The 15,022-nt window shown below is 32.6% G+C and overlaps 1 protein-coding gene and 1 long non-coding RNA gene across 10 annotated transcripts in view; one reads left to right on the plus strand and one right to left on the minus strand.

Annotated features, from left to right (window-relative positions):
- Nucleotides 1-15,022, plus strand: part of LOC139517242 (uncharacterized) — a 94,375-nt gene that overhangs the window by 65,580 nt on the left and 13,773 nt on the right. For all 7 annotated transcript variants that reach the window (XR_011663119.1, XR_011663116.1, XR_011663118.1 and 4 more), the window contains 2 exons: nucleotides 11,941-12,017; nucleotides 13,990-14,244. This is a non-coding gene — a long non-coding RNA (uncharacterized lncRNA). The remainder of the gene's footprint in view (nucleotides 1-11,940; nucleotides 12,018-13,989; nucleotides 14,245-15,022) is intronic.
- The window catches only part of LOC139517241 (zinc finger protein 32-like), a 66,883-nt gene that overhangs the window by 45,146 nt on the left and 6,715 nt on the right, over nucleotides 1-15,022 (minus strand). The window lies entirely within an intron of this gene.

Raw genomic sequence — 15,022 nt, forward strand, 5'->3', positions numbered from 1 at the left:
ATGGCCATGTGAAATATAACATTAAAATGACAACACAACATTACAGGACTACAATATAAATAAAAAGAACACAGTTGAGAAAGAAACACACGAATAATAGCTAAGAAAGGCAAAACGTTTAAAATTTGTTTTTAAACCTAGTTTTAAATATAGCTGAACATTTCAGTTGTATAGCAGTCGCATCAAATTACATTGTATTGACAACGATGATTGAACAAATCAAACCGATTACATGGGTAAAATATCACAAAAATAGGGGTACATCAGTCAATATTGTGTTCGGACTTCTATCAAAACAGTTAATAATAATTCGATCCTGGTTCCGGGGAGAAATTTCAGGAACTAAATAATCGGCTCTCCTTTGACACCATTTGTATGTATGGTCTTGATTAAAGATCGTCCGTCGGAAGGAGACGATAACTGACTGACTCGTGAGAGAGACATATCTCTTGCACATAAAAGACACATTTGTAGATTTCGAAAAAGAGTAGGCTTATGCCGCTACAAGGCAGCACTAGCACCCGCAAAATGGAAAGGGATTAATTTAAGTTGCAATAACTTGTTTCCTAATACACTGTAAATATATATGATTCAGCTAATGTAAACTAAACGTTATGTTATCAGTGAGCATTGTATAATCTAAATCACTATGATCATGACTACAACACAAACAAATATTTAACAACGAAGCACACAATGGCATATTAGCAAAACTTCAAGACAAGAATACACAATTGTTCTATTAGTCGAATACCACAATGATTGAATGTATAAGTACAGATCCACGTCACATATGCATAATAAAAAGGCATATAGACAAACAACATTACCAAAATTGAAAGACAAATATACAAAAATATTTTGCAATAGCACAATAACTGAACTAGGCACTACTTTCAGTGTCCTCATTCTGAAAGAAAAGAGCTACAAATATGTATGTGCTAAACAGGCAAGCAGATATTCCTATTCCACTAAAGGGTGACTGTTTAAAAAGTTGTACCATGTATTGTATTAGTTAACGTGCAGGACCTAATATGTCTATGATAATACAGTGTATGCAAGCAGTTAATTCAGTGTTTGTTAGATGAATACAAAGGTATAACATTTTGAAGATTTATTTCAATGGTTCTGTATCGTTTCAAGAGTGTGGACCTCTGCCTACTCGAGAGTTTGTTTTCAATGACTTTGTTTTCAATGACTGTGTTTTCAATGTCCTCCGTGTGACCAGAAATGGATTTAATTTGACCGATAATGGTTTTCTTTTTTAAATCGTTATTTGGATGGAGAGTTGTCTTATTGGCACACACACCACATCTTCCTATCTATCTATTAGTTTGTATATCTTAAACAGCGAAACAGATCTTCTCACTTTGATTTGTGAAATTTAAACATCCCGAACGGTTTAATAGATGACTGACTGTGCACTTATTTTTTGACTGTCTGTCAGAAGACAACGAGGAAATTACTTTTCAAATAGTTGATACTTTGAATATCTAAATATCTCTTTGAGCGTGAAGAGAGATTCGTACTCTAAATATCATTTTCAACGCCTACAGTAACCGGTCTGATTGGGTACTAGTATGTATGTCTTACAGAAGCAAATATACCATCCCACTCTAGTAAAGTATGACTCATAACAGAGTTGTTACATGTTTTCTTTAACGTGATGGGAACACTGTCCTCATTTCGACCGGACGTGTGTGTGTATCTATACATCCCATACAGTTAAATCATTGCCTGTCATAAGAAAAAGAATGTGTAACCTTTCAAAGAGTTATTACCATGATTATTCATCTTACAACAAGTGTGAAATCTGTCTACTGGAAGGTTTATATAATAAAGAGTGTGGAAATCTACCTATTTGAAGCTTTGTTTTCAATTACGTTATTGTGAACAGAACTTGCTACAAGCATACACAGCTTAAAAGATCTTCTTACTCTGTAACGGAGAACTTTTCAAAGTTTGTTGAAGTGTTTGTAAAACAGAAAGAGACTACATTGTCATGATTAAGACCGGACGTAGATGTTTGTTAACACATCCCGCATAGTTAAATAGATGTCTCATTGTACACAGGTGACACTTTTCATCCCATATTATATTGTTAATTCACTGCTTGTCAGAAGAATACGAAGATATAACCTTTTAAACAGTTATTACAATGGTATTGTATCATTAAAAGACATTTGAAATATGCCTACTAGAAGCTTTGTTTTCAATATCCGCATTGTGAGCAAAAAAAGGATACAATTTTAATGTCCTAAACAGCCAAGCAGATCTGAAAGATTCCTACACGAGATTTTTAACGTTCACAGTGTAGTCGGTCGGAGCCGAGCCGCTACCATTTTCTGTATCTTATACAGACAAACAGATCTTCCCAATCTGGTAAACGATAACTCTTAAAAGAGTTGTCACATGTTTTCTTTAACGTGCAGGGAGCACTGTCCTCGTTCAGACCGGATGTGTGTGTGTATCTATACATCCCACACAGTTTAATCATTGCCTGTCATAAGATAACGAACGATTAATTTTCATAGAGTAATTGCAATGGTTCTTTTTCTTTCAAAGAGTGTCCAGATGTGTGTGTGTGTATCTATACATCCCACACAGTTGAATCATTGCCTGTCATAAGCTAACGAACGATTAACTTTTCATAGAGTAATTGCAATGGTTCTTTATCTTTCAAAGAGTGTGTAAATCTGCCTACTATGAGCTTTGTTTTCGTCTCACTCTGTAAAGCAGAATTCTTGAAGCCATTGTTCAAAGTTTTTTTTAAACATGAAGAGACCATTGTCTCAATTTTGACCGGACATAGATGTGTATTTAAACCTACTGCACTGTTAAGCCTTCTCCGTATCATGGTGTTTAGATCGCATAAATTGGGCATCAAATTGTTGAAAGTGAAAGTAGTGATTTGGCAAAAATGAAAGTAGGATGGAGACTAGAGGGAGGCAGGACCTTTTTTTCTGGACGTCGGGATCGGGTTTTTTTAAGCTCGGGATTTTGGGATTGATTCGTACGGGATCCGGGAATATATTTTTCGATTTCTGGATTTGGGGATATGCATTTTTTTAAGTTCTGCATCTCGGGACTTCATGTTTTAAGCCCGGAATTTCGGGATTAGGACCCCTCCGACCACCCCTCAAATAAGCCTTAGTCGGTCTTAATCATTTATACAAGAAGCATATCCTGCCATTGGCATGTTAATAAGGCTCTCATAAGAAAAAAAACACTGATGAATTGTCCTAGAAGCATAATTTATTAGACTAATAATGGTCTATATATAAGCAGTTACATTTTATTTCATGTTTGAAGCGGTGCAAATATTTGATTAAATTTGACTTTTACCAAAAGAAGCATTGTAGCAAAGGAACAGAAAAGAAACAAATATCAGAATTAGAAAAAGGGAGAGGCTATTGATACCTTTTATAAAATTCTCCATACATAATATCTTTTACAAAAAATCCTATTACAGTTATTAAGCTGTAAATGACCGCGATTTCGCGGGTGTGTTCTAGTGTTATATATTCATAAAGTTTCTTTAAGTTTCATAATTTCTTTTAACGTTACTGCAGTTTCCATGGTAACGGCTGCATGCCATTTTAATAATTCCAAAGTCAAAGTTCTGCTTCATATTATGCTATCAATTATAATATACATCCATATAACATTTATGGCTGCAGAATTCATTTAACACTGATGTTCCGGAATGTTCCATGAAAATTCACCCCTCTTAGATTTTAATAATTCCAAAGTCAAAGTTCTGCTTTATATTATGCTATCAATTATAATATACATCCATATAACATTTATGGCTGTAAAATTCATTTAACACTGATGTTCTGGAATGTTCCATGAAAATTCACCCCTCTTAGATTTTAATAATTCCAAATGTCAAAGTTCTGCTTCATATTATGCTATCAATTATAATATACATCCATATAACATTTATGGCTGCAGAATTCATTTAACACTGATGTTCTGGAATGTTCCATGAAAATTCAACCTCTTAAATTTTAGTAATTCAAAAGTCAAAGTTCTGCTTTATAACATGCTATCAATTATAATATACATCCATATAACATTTATGGCTGTAAAATTCATTTAACACTGATGTTCTGGAATGTTCCATGAAAATTCACCCCTCTTAGATTTTAATAATTCCAAATGTCAAAGTTCTGGTTCATATTATGCTATCAATTATAATATACATCCATATAACATTTATGGCTGCAGAATTCATTTAACACTGATGTTCTGGAATGTTCCATGAAAATTCAACCTCTTAAATTTTAGTAATTCAAAAGTCAAAGTTTTGCTTCATATTATGCTATCAATTTTAATATACATCCATAAAACATTTATGGCTGCAGAATTCATTTAACACTGATGTTCTGGAATGTTCCATGAAAATTCACCTCTCTTAAATTTTTGAAAATTTTCCAGGTGAGCGGCAGCCATTTTTAAAAAATTTCAAAAGTCAAAGTCCGCATCTACAGATGTCTTTTAACATTGTTTTAAAGTTTCCTCAATTTTTGAGCCTTTTTAAATTTTTGAAATTTTTTGTAGTTACCATGGCAACGGCGGCCATTTTGGAAATTCCGAAGTCCAATGTCTTATCTTTATTTGCCATTGGTCATTTATAATGAGTGTCATAAAGTTTGGGGCATTTTGAGATTTTTGGAGATTTTTCCTGTTTCCATGGTAACGGTGTCTATTTCGAAAATTCCAACAACAGTTTCAACATTGACTTATGCCATGTTAAATATTCATAAAGTTTCTTTGAATCTGATCTTATATTCCTTTAAAAAAGGCTGGAATGACGTTTTTCCCCATAGTTTCAATGTTAAACTTTTCTCCAGTTTCCATGGCAATGGTAGAGATTTTGCAGAAGCTAAGTGCTGTTGGTACCTCAGGGCACCACTGCCAACATTTCCATAAAGTTTCATTAGGTTGGCTCTTATAATGAAAGATTTAGAATTTAGAATTTTTTTTTAATTTGTTTAGTTTCCATGGTAACGGCGGCCATTTTGTACCATTCCAATGTCTCTTGCACAACTTCACATGGCGGTTCATATTATGGTATAGTTCCATCAACATTGGTCTGACCAATTCCGAGAAATAGCGTGGACAAAATGTGTGGAAGAATAAAAATAAGAAAAAAAAGAAACGTACAATAACAATATGTCACCCCAACTCCGTTGAGGGTGCCATAATAATAAGAAAAAAAAAAGAAACGTAGAATAACAATACGTCACCCCAACTCCGTTGAGGGTGCCATAAAAAAAAGAAACGTAGAATAACAATACGTCACCCCAACTCCGTTGAGGGTGCCATAATAATAAGAAAAAAAAAAAGAAACGTAGAATAACAATACGTCACCCCAACTCCGTTGAGGGTGCCATAATAAAACAAAATGTATTTAAGAAAAATATATATAACCAAGAGGTAACCGTAGGCTCATGTCACACAGGGGCGGATGCAGGAATTTTCGAAAGGGGGGGGGGGGGGTGCTAACCCAGGGCAAAGGGGGGGTGCAGGGGGGTGCAAAACATGTCCCGATACAAATGCATTGATCGGCAAAAATAAAGGGGGGTGCGCACCCCCGGAACCCCCCCCCCCCCCTGGATCCGCCACTGTCACATGCGCCTGTATCCGTCTATTCCTTTAAACCAATTAGTTTTAAAACAGCATGTTTCTTATATAGAAGCCAAGTCGAACGTATTCTCCAGGATGTGAGGGTATAAATGAGGATATCTTTTCAGTCCCATGTAAAAGTGTTCCGAGTTTTTTGTCATGACTCCTAATTTTTGCAATATATTGTTCCAAACATTGAAGCGAATACTCATTAATGCCATATAAACAAAAACAAAACAGGACACAAACGTCAAACAAGCAAGAAAATGTGTGTCAAAAATATAGTTATAGCTTTTAATTGGACCTTTTCAAAACTTAAATGTAAGGTACATGTAAATACTAATATCCAAACTCTACACATTTATAAATTGACTAGTATATCCATGAGTTCATGAATTGTCAATATTTCAGGTGCTTGTAGAATAGAATAAGCATTGACACTAACTGTATTATTGCCTTTTTGGACCGATGTGTTTTTGTTAGATGTACCACATAACAAATAACACAATGTTATTTAGCTATAAAAACCTGGACGCTACAGATAATACAAAAAGATATAGAGACTTACCATAAGCTAAGACCATACAAATAAATGGGCCACTTCCTTTTAAACAACAGTTCCATGACGTACCCGACATATTTAGGTACAAACTGTTCATTTAGGGTCATACTATTCATAAATGTGGTTTTGTGACAATACATCTATTATTTTCTTTATTGTGTTTATAAAAAAAATAATTAAACATGCACAGACTAGATAAACTATGTGTGAATACATTCGGGATCTCATTTAGTTAACTAACGAAACGTCTGCAATAACTTTCAAAATGTCATACATTGTACCTTCATTTGTTATTACGTGTTGAAAAATGTCACAAACTCTAAAATGGAAGACAATGACATAACATCTGAGTCCATAAAGGACATCGTGGAAAATATGAATTTCAAAAGATGAATAAGACTATAGACGTTGATGCTCCCCAGCTTAAAGCTCTTGTATATATAATTTAGCAATGCTTTCCGTAAAAATTCGACTGCTCTTTTGGCATTTATCCATTTGCGTCTAGGTTAACTTAAGGTCAAAATTGAAAAATATGAATACATTTGACTTGAAACTGTTACACCAAACTTGCAAAAAAAGAAAAAGTAAAATAGAAATATTACCGAACTCCAAGGAAAATTCAAAACCGAAAGTCCGTTATCGAATGGCAAAATAAAATGCTCAAACACATCAAACAAATGGAAAACAACTGTCGTTTTCCTGAATGGGTAAATGCATTTCCTTATATAGTAAATGGTGGATTAAAACCTGGTTACTGGTTTTATAGTAAGCTAAACCTCTCACGTGTATGACAGTCACTAAAATCCCCTTATTTTGGACATGAATAAATACATGTTGTAAATTAATCAATCACAGCCATTCCTTCATAGTTGATTTGTTTATTTTTTTCAACTTCCTCCTTATCTTATTTAGTTTCAGTTTCGTTCAAAGCAGTTAGAAATACAGTGCTTATCGAACTTCAACCCCAAAAATCGATAAAAGAACGCATCTATCGCTCTTATTTTCTGAAATATTACTGAATGAATTCATTCAAAATTGGTGAACATTTGAACACAAAGTACATAAAATGGATTTCTTATGAGGGGTAAAATTATTCAAAGAAAAATTTATATAATTACTACTGTATTCTTCAATAAATTTCTTTACAAATGTTCTCTTTTTTTCTTTTTTTAAGAATTTGTTCATTAATATTTAAAAAAAAAGAAATATATGCATAATTTTTTTCCCGATTTTCAGCTTCAGTTTAATGAATCAAAGTTGTATGTAAAATACTTTACCCACAATCTGTGACACATTTACTGTGACCTTAGATATTGCAAAACTTGTCTTTTAATTGTCTATTGTTTATTTTATAAAGTACAAGGTTGGGTTGAATGACTTACTCTAATGAAAACTGACTGGTATTGTTTTATCTATTTATATATTTAAAGGTAAATTGAAACTATGCATCTTTGAATTTGTACTTTTCCGAGTTCTAAACTGAGTTGTTTGAACAATGATAAAATTTGAATAATATTAACGATTTTTATTAGCTTTATAAAAACGCACCAGTTTCAAACGGGTACCTTTTCTAATTTATGAAGAAGAAAAAAAATCACTGATTGCGAATGATTTTTTTTTAACAAATCTACCTGCTTGGGAGCGTAACTCAGAAATCCCACTTAAATACAAAAGTCATCGTTATTAACACAGCGGATACTATTGGATGATATCAATATCAAAATTTTCTAAATTGAAGAAAGTGTTGAAACAGCAAACTTCAAGTCATTTATTTTCCACTCTGTTAGTTGATCAAGAATATAATAGAGGTCTTTAATATCCAAATAACACAGCACCATAAAAGTGTGCGGCCAGAAGACTTAGGGAAACAGCAGCAACCTTAAGGATTGAATAAAATTGATTGCAATTTATATTGTTAATTTTTAAATCAGTTTAATGCATATATATATTTACCAATTTCAAATGAAAATTATTGAAATCTTACCTTTCTTAATCCCAAAGAATCATCAGGTTTCCCCGAAAATATATTTATTCTATATTTCCATATTAAGTTATTTGATATAAAAAGTGTTACCATATTTGTGATACATTCGAATTCTAAGAGATTTAGTGTCACGATGTCCTTTGTTGACACTAGTCCTAGAAAACTACCATGACCTTTTAATATAAACAAGACACGTGAATATTGTTTGCGTAACATTTTCAACGTACCTGTATTTTTTTGCTTTGACATCGACATGCAGTAAGTTCCCATAATCTGCATTTTTATTTTCGTAGCCTTAAAAGCGCTAATTTTTTTGTTTAAAAAAAGAATGAAACTTATATAAGGAGAACACGTGTATAAAACAACGTTACGTAAATTGAACAAGAGTTGCCCTGGAGCAGTATGTCAAAGTTTCTAATTTTAGTACAAGCCGGTAACTAACGTCGCAATTACTTTCTTAAATGATAACTAGGAAAATAAGATCATATAATTTATGTTTGTCAAATGCACAAAGTAAGCTGGCGACTTCGAATATGTATCCCTGAAAAACATAATCAAAGATATCAGGCTTATGATTTTGTACTCCAGACCCGCGTTTTCTCTAGAAAGCACTGATCAGTGACTCCCGAGTCAAACCCGATACTTAATTAAAGGCCCAATAATCCAATGATTGTAGCCGGACTAAAAAAAAATAACTTATTCATAAAATCAGTGCGCCATGCATTTATATTTATATACAACTAATTACTGAGCTGAGAATTCATTTTCTTTCATATTTCTATCACTTTATCATTTGATTTCTCTGGTGAATTTAAAGTTGAATATTTCTTAGACAAAACGCGCGTACAAAATCTTAATCCTGCTATATATATGATGAATTTAATTCGCTTTGAGTAAGGCCAGAAACAAAAAAGTTGAAAAAGGCGAAAAAATGAAGGAACTGAAGAGCAAGACAAGATTAATTTCTGTATCTAACAACCATATTTTATCAGTATTTTCAATAATATTACATACAGTTTTATTCTTTGAAATTATTATCAATTTGTACTGCTGTTTATTGGTTTATTGATTTGTGTGATTTTTCATGGGTTCTCAAATGTTAGATCACTTGAATTACAACGACTTAAATTTAGTTTTATATTAACATGAGCGGAGATAGAATAAAGACTTCATTTTCGATTGGAAATTTCTTATTTTATAATGTTTCCGGAGAACTTTTGCTTGAATTATTCCTATTCTTTTTTCAATCTCTTCTAGTTTGCAGTCTGATTTTACCATAATAGTATGTATGATCCTCGTCAATATTGCCTAATGAATTCACAGGATAATGCAGACACCATTTAATGGTTTTATTTAATAATGAAATCATTTCTTAAATGTACAATTTGACCATTCCAATAATTATTAGGAGATTAGGAGAGTCTTCTCTATTTGACCTATATCGAAATCAAGGAATTTAGAAAATTTTAGCATTTAAGTAGGGACAAAACATTTGTTTTAATTTAAATATATTTTAAACGAAAACATGACTTACAACATATGATTAGAATAAAATACGGAAAATAAGTTTTATTAATATATAAAAATCTGTAAAAAAATGTTTGATTCAAATGAAATATTCTCTCTACAAGTGAAATTGAATTTGCCTGTCTTTAAAGAGATAAAGCATTTCAATTCATTCATGATTTTTGTAATCAAGTGCTATTGCATATTATCTATAAAGTATGTACATTTTACACCAGAATACTTCGGTGCCTCTATAGAAATATTTTTCAATTACCCAGAATTCAAACATTTTGTGAAGGAAAGAAGCTATTTTTTTCTTCTTTAAAACTGTTTAAAGTTTATCAATTCTTTTAAGGAAGAATACCCACACTGGTAAAAGATGAAATTATCATAGCCACCTATTTGTACATTAGATTAAAGTTTCATTATAATCCTGGTACCTTTGATAACTATTTACACCACGGGGTCGATGCCACTGCTGGTGGACGTTTCGTCCCCGAGGGTAATACCAGCCCAGTAGTCAGCACTTCGGTGTTGACATGAATAACAATTACATGGTCATTTTAATAAATTTCCTGTTGACAAAACTTAAATTTTTTCGAAAAACTAAGGATTTTTATTATTCCAGGAATAGATTACCTTAGTATTTTGCACAATTTTTAGGAATTTCGGGTCCTCAATGCTCTTCAACTTAAAGTTTGTACTTGTTTGGCTTTATAACTATTTTGATCTTAGCGTCACTGATAAATTTTATGTAGACGAAACGCGCGTCTGGAGTATTAAATTATAATCCTGGTACCAATGATAACTACTAAGTTTGTCTATTGCAACATTAAAAAAAGTATGAAGTATGAATGATAAAGCCTAATGTTTTGGGATCTGTAATCAAAAAGGGTGTACAAAGAAAAACCGGAATTGTATAAGGTCAATTTCAATTACCTAAGGGAATTTTAACATAAGTTTCATAATGAGATAAAAAAAAATATATATAAATCATTTCAATCTGAATAAGAATTAATGTAAATGTGTGTACATTGTACTTGTCAACTTGAACCAGATATTTTAGTGCATGTTGCGACGACGATTTTTTTAACGACCTTGACTACCCAAGAGGGTCTTGCACGGTCGGTATGTAGATTAATCTTAAATCACCAGATACTGAAATCAAAATAAAATTCCCATGCAAACATATTAAATCTGACAGTTCCTGAAAATGTATTTAAAGTGACAGTAATTCACCGATGTTTAAATATCGTAAATTCTTTAGAAAGAAAGAAATCAAGGTAGCAAACGGAAACAGAAAGTAAATCGTACGAACTTCAAATGTCTAAATACCGGGTGCATCAGCAGGAATATCGTTTCCTGCTAAGCATGCATCACTCGATAAAATTGATACAGTCTGGAATAGGACACAACCGGTAAAAATTACAGATAAGACTACTATACTGGTATCTACGTGTCTAAGATCGCCAAAACATGTTACTGGTGAGTTGAGAAAACAACACATCGTATCTGTTAACCAATGTGTGTGATGATGACCGAATAGAGTGTCTAAATGCGACGATAACTCAGTTGGAGCAGCTTTGGCAATTAAGTCCGTATCATGTGAACATACACGGGCGTTACGTTTTAACTAAGAAATGTCCTTGAGAGGGTTCTGTCTGTATTTTCCCCAAATTAATAAAGAAATAAGTCGATCTGTACTGGTGCTCAATAAGTACCCATTGGAATACCAATTGTCTGCTGAAATATTATTCTCCAAAACTCATAAAATATGTTGTTGATGTTCAACAAGTCTAGTATTTTGATGATTTTATCTTCAATATATTTTTTGTGGGAACTCGTATGATCCTTCACAAAATTATATTTTTCATGACAAAGAACAAATTTGTATCTATGTTTCAAAATTTGTGCAAAAAAGCAGGATAGGGTGTCATATGTAAATATAACTTTGTCTTCGAGTACAACTACATTTCTAAAGATAAAGAAGTGTATGGTAGAAAGACAAAAATTGAAAGAAAAACAATATCTCGATTTATCAAATTAAAAATAAGAATGTCAAAATAAAGTCATTTGAATTAATCTGAGTGACGTTTCAAAAGTGTAAGGCTGCATTATTTATTTGAACTCCGTTGGTGTACTTTATCTGAGTATCTTGTATTACTTCGTACAGTATAGATGAATTTATAGTTTATTTCGGTAACAAATCATTTCCTATCGGCTATACGTAATCTTTTACTTCTTTTTTTTTTAGTAAAACATATACCAATAATGAAACACTAGTTATGGTTAAAGGAAAAAGATGACGCTAAATCAATGACATAGTTGCAGGTAAGAATGAAATAAAGCTGACGCGAAATAACAAGGAGTCGACTCTTAGCTGATGAAAATGAAAAGTGCTCTCGCTTTGTAGATTAATTCATTTACTAGAATAGCCACGTGCATCAATCAACAAATGTTACCACACACGTGAGGTCACACGTTATGAAGTAGTATAACTCCAGAAGATTCGACTATTTATATATAAAAGTTACCTTTGTACCAATATCATGAATATGCATGAATAATGACCAGGCAAAATATAATTGCTAAAATAGAGAGGACAAATCCGATACTCTACGGGATCGAAGGACATTTACTAGGTTTGGATTGTTCTTACCAATCAATAAACTTTGATTATTCACGTCTCGTAATATCTTCCAATCAGGTAGCAAGAAAAATTCACGCACTAACTGTCCATCGTTCAATTCTTAATATCGCTAGGAGTCGATAACTAGGAGTCGATAATTAACATTTTTACTAAAAGCATTTAACAAATCATCGAAATTATTCCCGAGAAGCCCAACGAACTATATTTAGATCTGCCAGAACCGTCTGACAATTAAGAGAAAATCTTATGCAAACTTTCAAATAGATAACTATGTTTTACAATGTATTAGGAAAATAAATGAATATGTGCAATGCTAAATAGTAAAGGATATTAAGTTATAAGTTGGATACGTATATGTCTAGGCTAATACAAAACTTCATGAATTTCCATCAGAAATATTTTTATTTAGACATAATTAAGTTTGTAATGTACGTTAAATGACATATTTGTAGTCAATTATTTACATACGTTGTGTGTCTATCATTCCAAGACCACACCTTTGTGAATTCACAAATTGTAAGATAAACAGAACCGCTTAATCATTGTGAGGTCAATTATACTTCAAAGAGTTGTAACCTATATCAGGTTCAGAAAAATTACGCGGTTTTATAACTGGGTTGAGTCCAAATGTATTATATAAATCCCGACTGTACCGTACTATTAAGCAACATGAAGAGTGACACATGTGGAGCAGGATATGCTTACCTTTTGTGAGCACCTGTGATCATCCCTAGTTTTTGGTGGGGTTCGTGTTGCTCAGTTTTTAGATTTTTGTGTTGTGTTTGTGTACTGTTGTTTCTCTGTTGGTATTTTCTATTTTAGCCATTGCGTATCAAATCAACCAAAATGGCATTAACTGTCAAATTCGTGTATACCGAAAAAAAACCTCTTAGATTCCACTATCAATGTACTGACCTTTTGAGAGTAAATAAAGGCAACCCAAGTAAACCGCTGTTTAATAGTCATAAATCGATTAAGCGAAAACAAATCCGGGTTACAAACTAAAACCGTGGAAAACACATGAACTATACGAGAAAAATAACTGAACAACAGAAACACTTAACTGCAACAAAAACAAACGCGAATATACATAGAAATGGACTATTTGATATCAACTTCCATATTCTTGATTTGGTGTAGGGAATGAAAACATTATAAGAAAAATAAATGGTGAGTTGAACCTAGTTTAATGGCTCGTCAAACCTTCTGCTTACATGGCAATGTTAAAAATTCCTCTTAAATGATAAAATTACGTGACAGGAATGCAGTACAAGCAAACACAAGTCACTCAAGACTTTATTAATATTATAATAGTACATTACAATATACAAACCACATATATAATATAGATATAGATGTTAGTGCAAAGAAAGACGTTTTTGGAATACAATTTTAAAGTACACTTAAAACCATCAAACTAACATAGGCCGTCACAATCTGTAAACAGTGGCATTTTCCGGAGTGGAATGCTAGTTTGATTATGTTTAATGGTTGCTATTTCATTTGCGAGTGACTTATTGTTATAGTAAGAATACTGTTCAGTAGAATTGAAAAGATAATTGAATCACATGAAAAAGAGAAAAGCTGATAAAGTCATTGTTTAAATTATGTTGTTATTCATATTTAAAGTATTTCATAATATCATATTTTCAGTCATTCTGCAGACAAGATTCTCATGAGTGAAAGAGTAAAGGTTAACTATAACGCACATAAATTGCATTACAAGATCGAAGTAAAGACGAACGATACCAGAGGGGCATTCAAACTCATAGATAGAAAATAAACTGACAAGGCCATGGCTAAAAAAGAAAAAGACAAACTGACAAAAAATAGTACACAAGACAAAACATAGAAAACAAAAGAACCCAAACAAAAACTGGGAGTGATCTCAGATGCTCCGAAAGAAAGGTATAGTAGATTACAAATATTGCATTACAATTATTTCGAAAAATAGCTTTAAGTAAAAGGTTGTAAATATTGAGTGTGTCATCTTAAAAATAATGTATCGTCTGGCGTACTAAATAATACTCCTGGTACCTTTGATAACTTTTTACACCACTGGGTCGATGCCACTGCTGGTGGATGTTTCGTCCCCGAGGGTATCACCAGCCCAGTAGTCAACACTTCGGTGTTGACATGAATATCAATAATGTGGTCATTTTTATAAATTTCCTGTTTACAAAACTTTAAATTTTTCGAAAAACTAAGGATTTTCTTATCCCAGACATAGATCACCTTAGCCGTATTTTGCACAACATTTTGGAATTTTGAATTCGCAATGCTCTTCAACTTTGTACATGTTTGGCTTTATAAATATTTTGATATGAGCGTCACTGATGAGTCTTATGTAGACGAATCGCGCGTCTGGCGTACTAAACTATAATCCTGGTACCTTTGATAACTTTTTACACCACTGTGTCGATGCCACTGCTGGTGGACGTTTCGTCCCCGAGGGTATCACCAGACCAGTAGTCAACACTTCGGTGTTGACATGAATATCAATAATGTGGTCATTTTTTTTTTTATAAATTTCCTGTTTACAAAACTTTAAATTTTTCGAAAAACTAAGGATTTTCTTATCCTAGGTATAGATCACCTTAGCCGTATTTGACACAACATTTTGAAATTTTTCAACTTTGTACATGTTTGGCTTTATAAATATTTTAATATGAGCGTCAATGATGAG

The sequence above is a fragment of the Mytilus edulis genome, chromosome 3 (genome assembly GCF_963676685.1).
Source record: "Mytilus edulis chromosome 3, xbMytEdul2.2, whole genome shotgun sequence".
In the NCBI taxonomy this organism is placed as follows: Eukaryota; Metazoa; Mollusca; class Bivalvia; order Mytilida; family Mytilidae; genus Mytilus; species Mytilus edulis.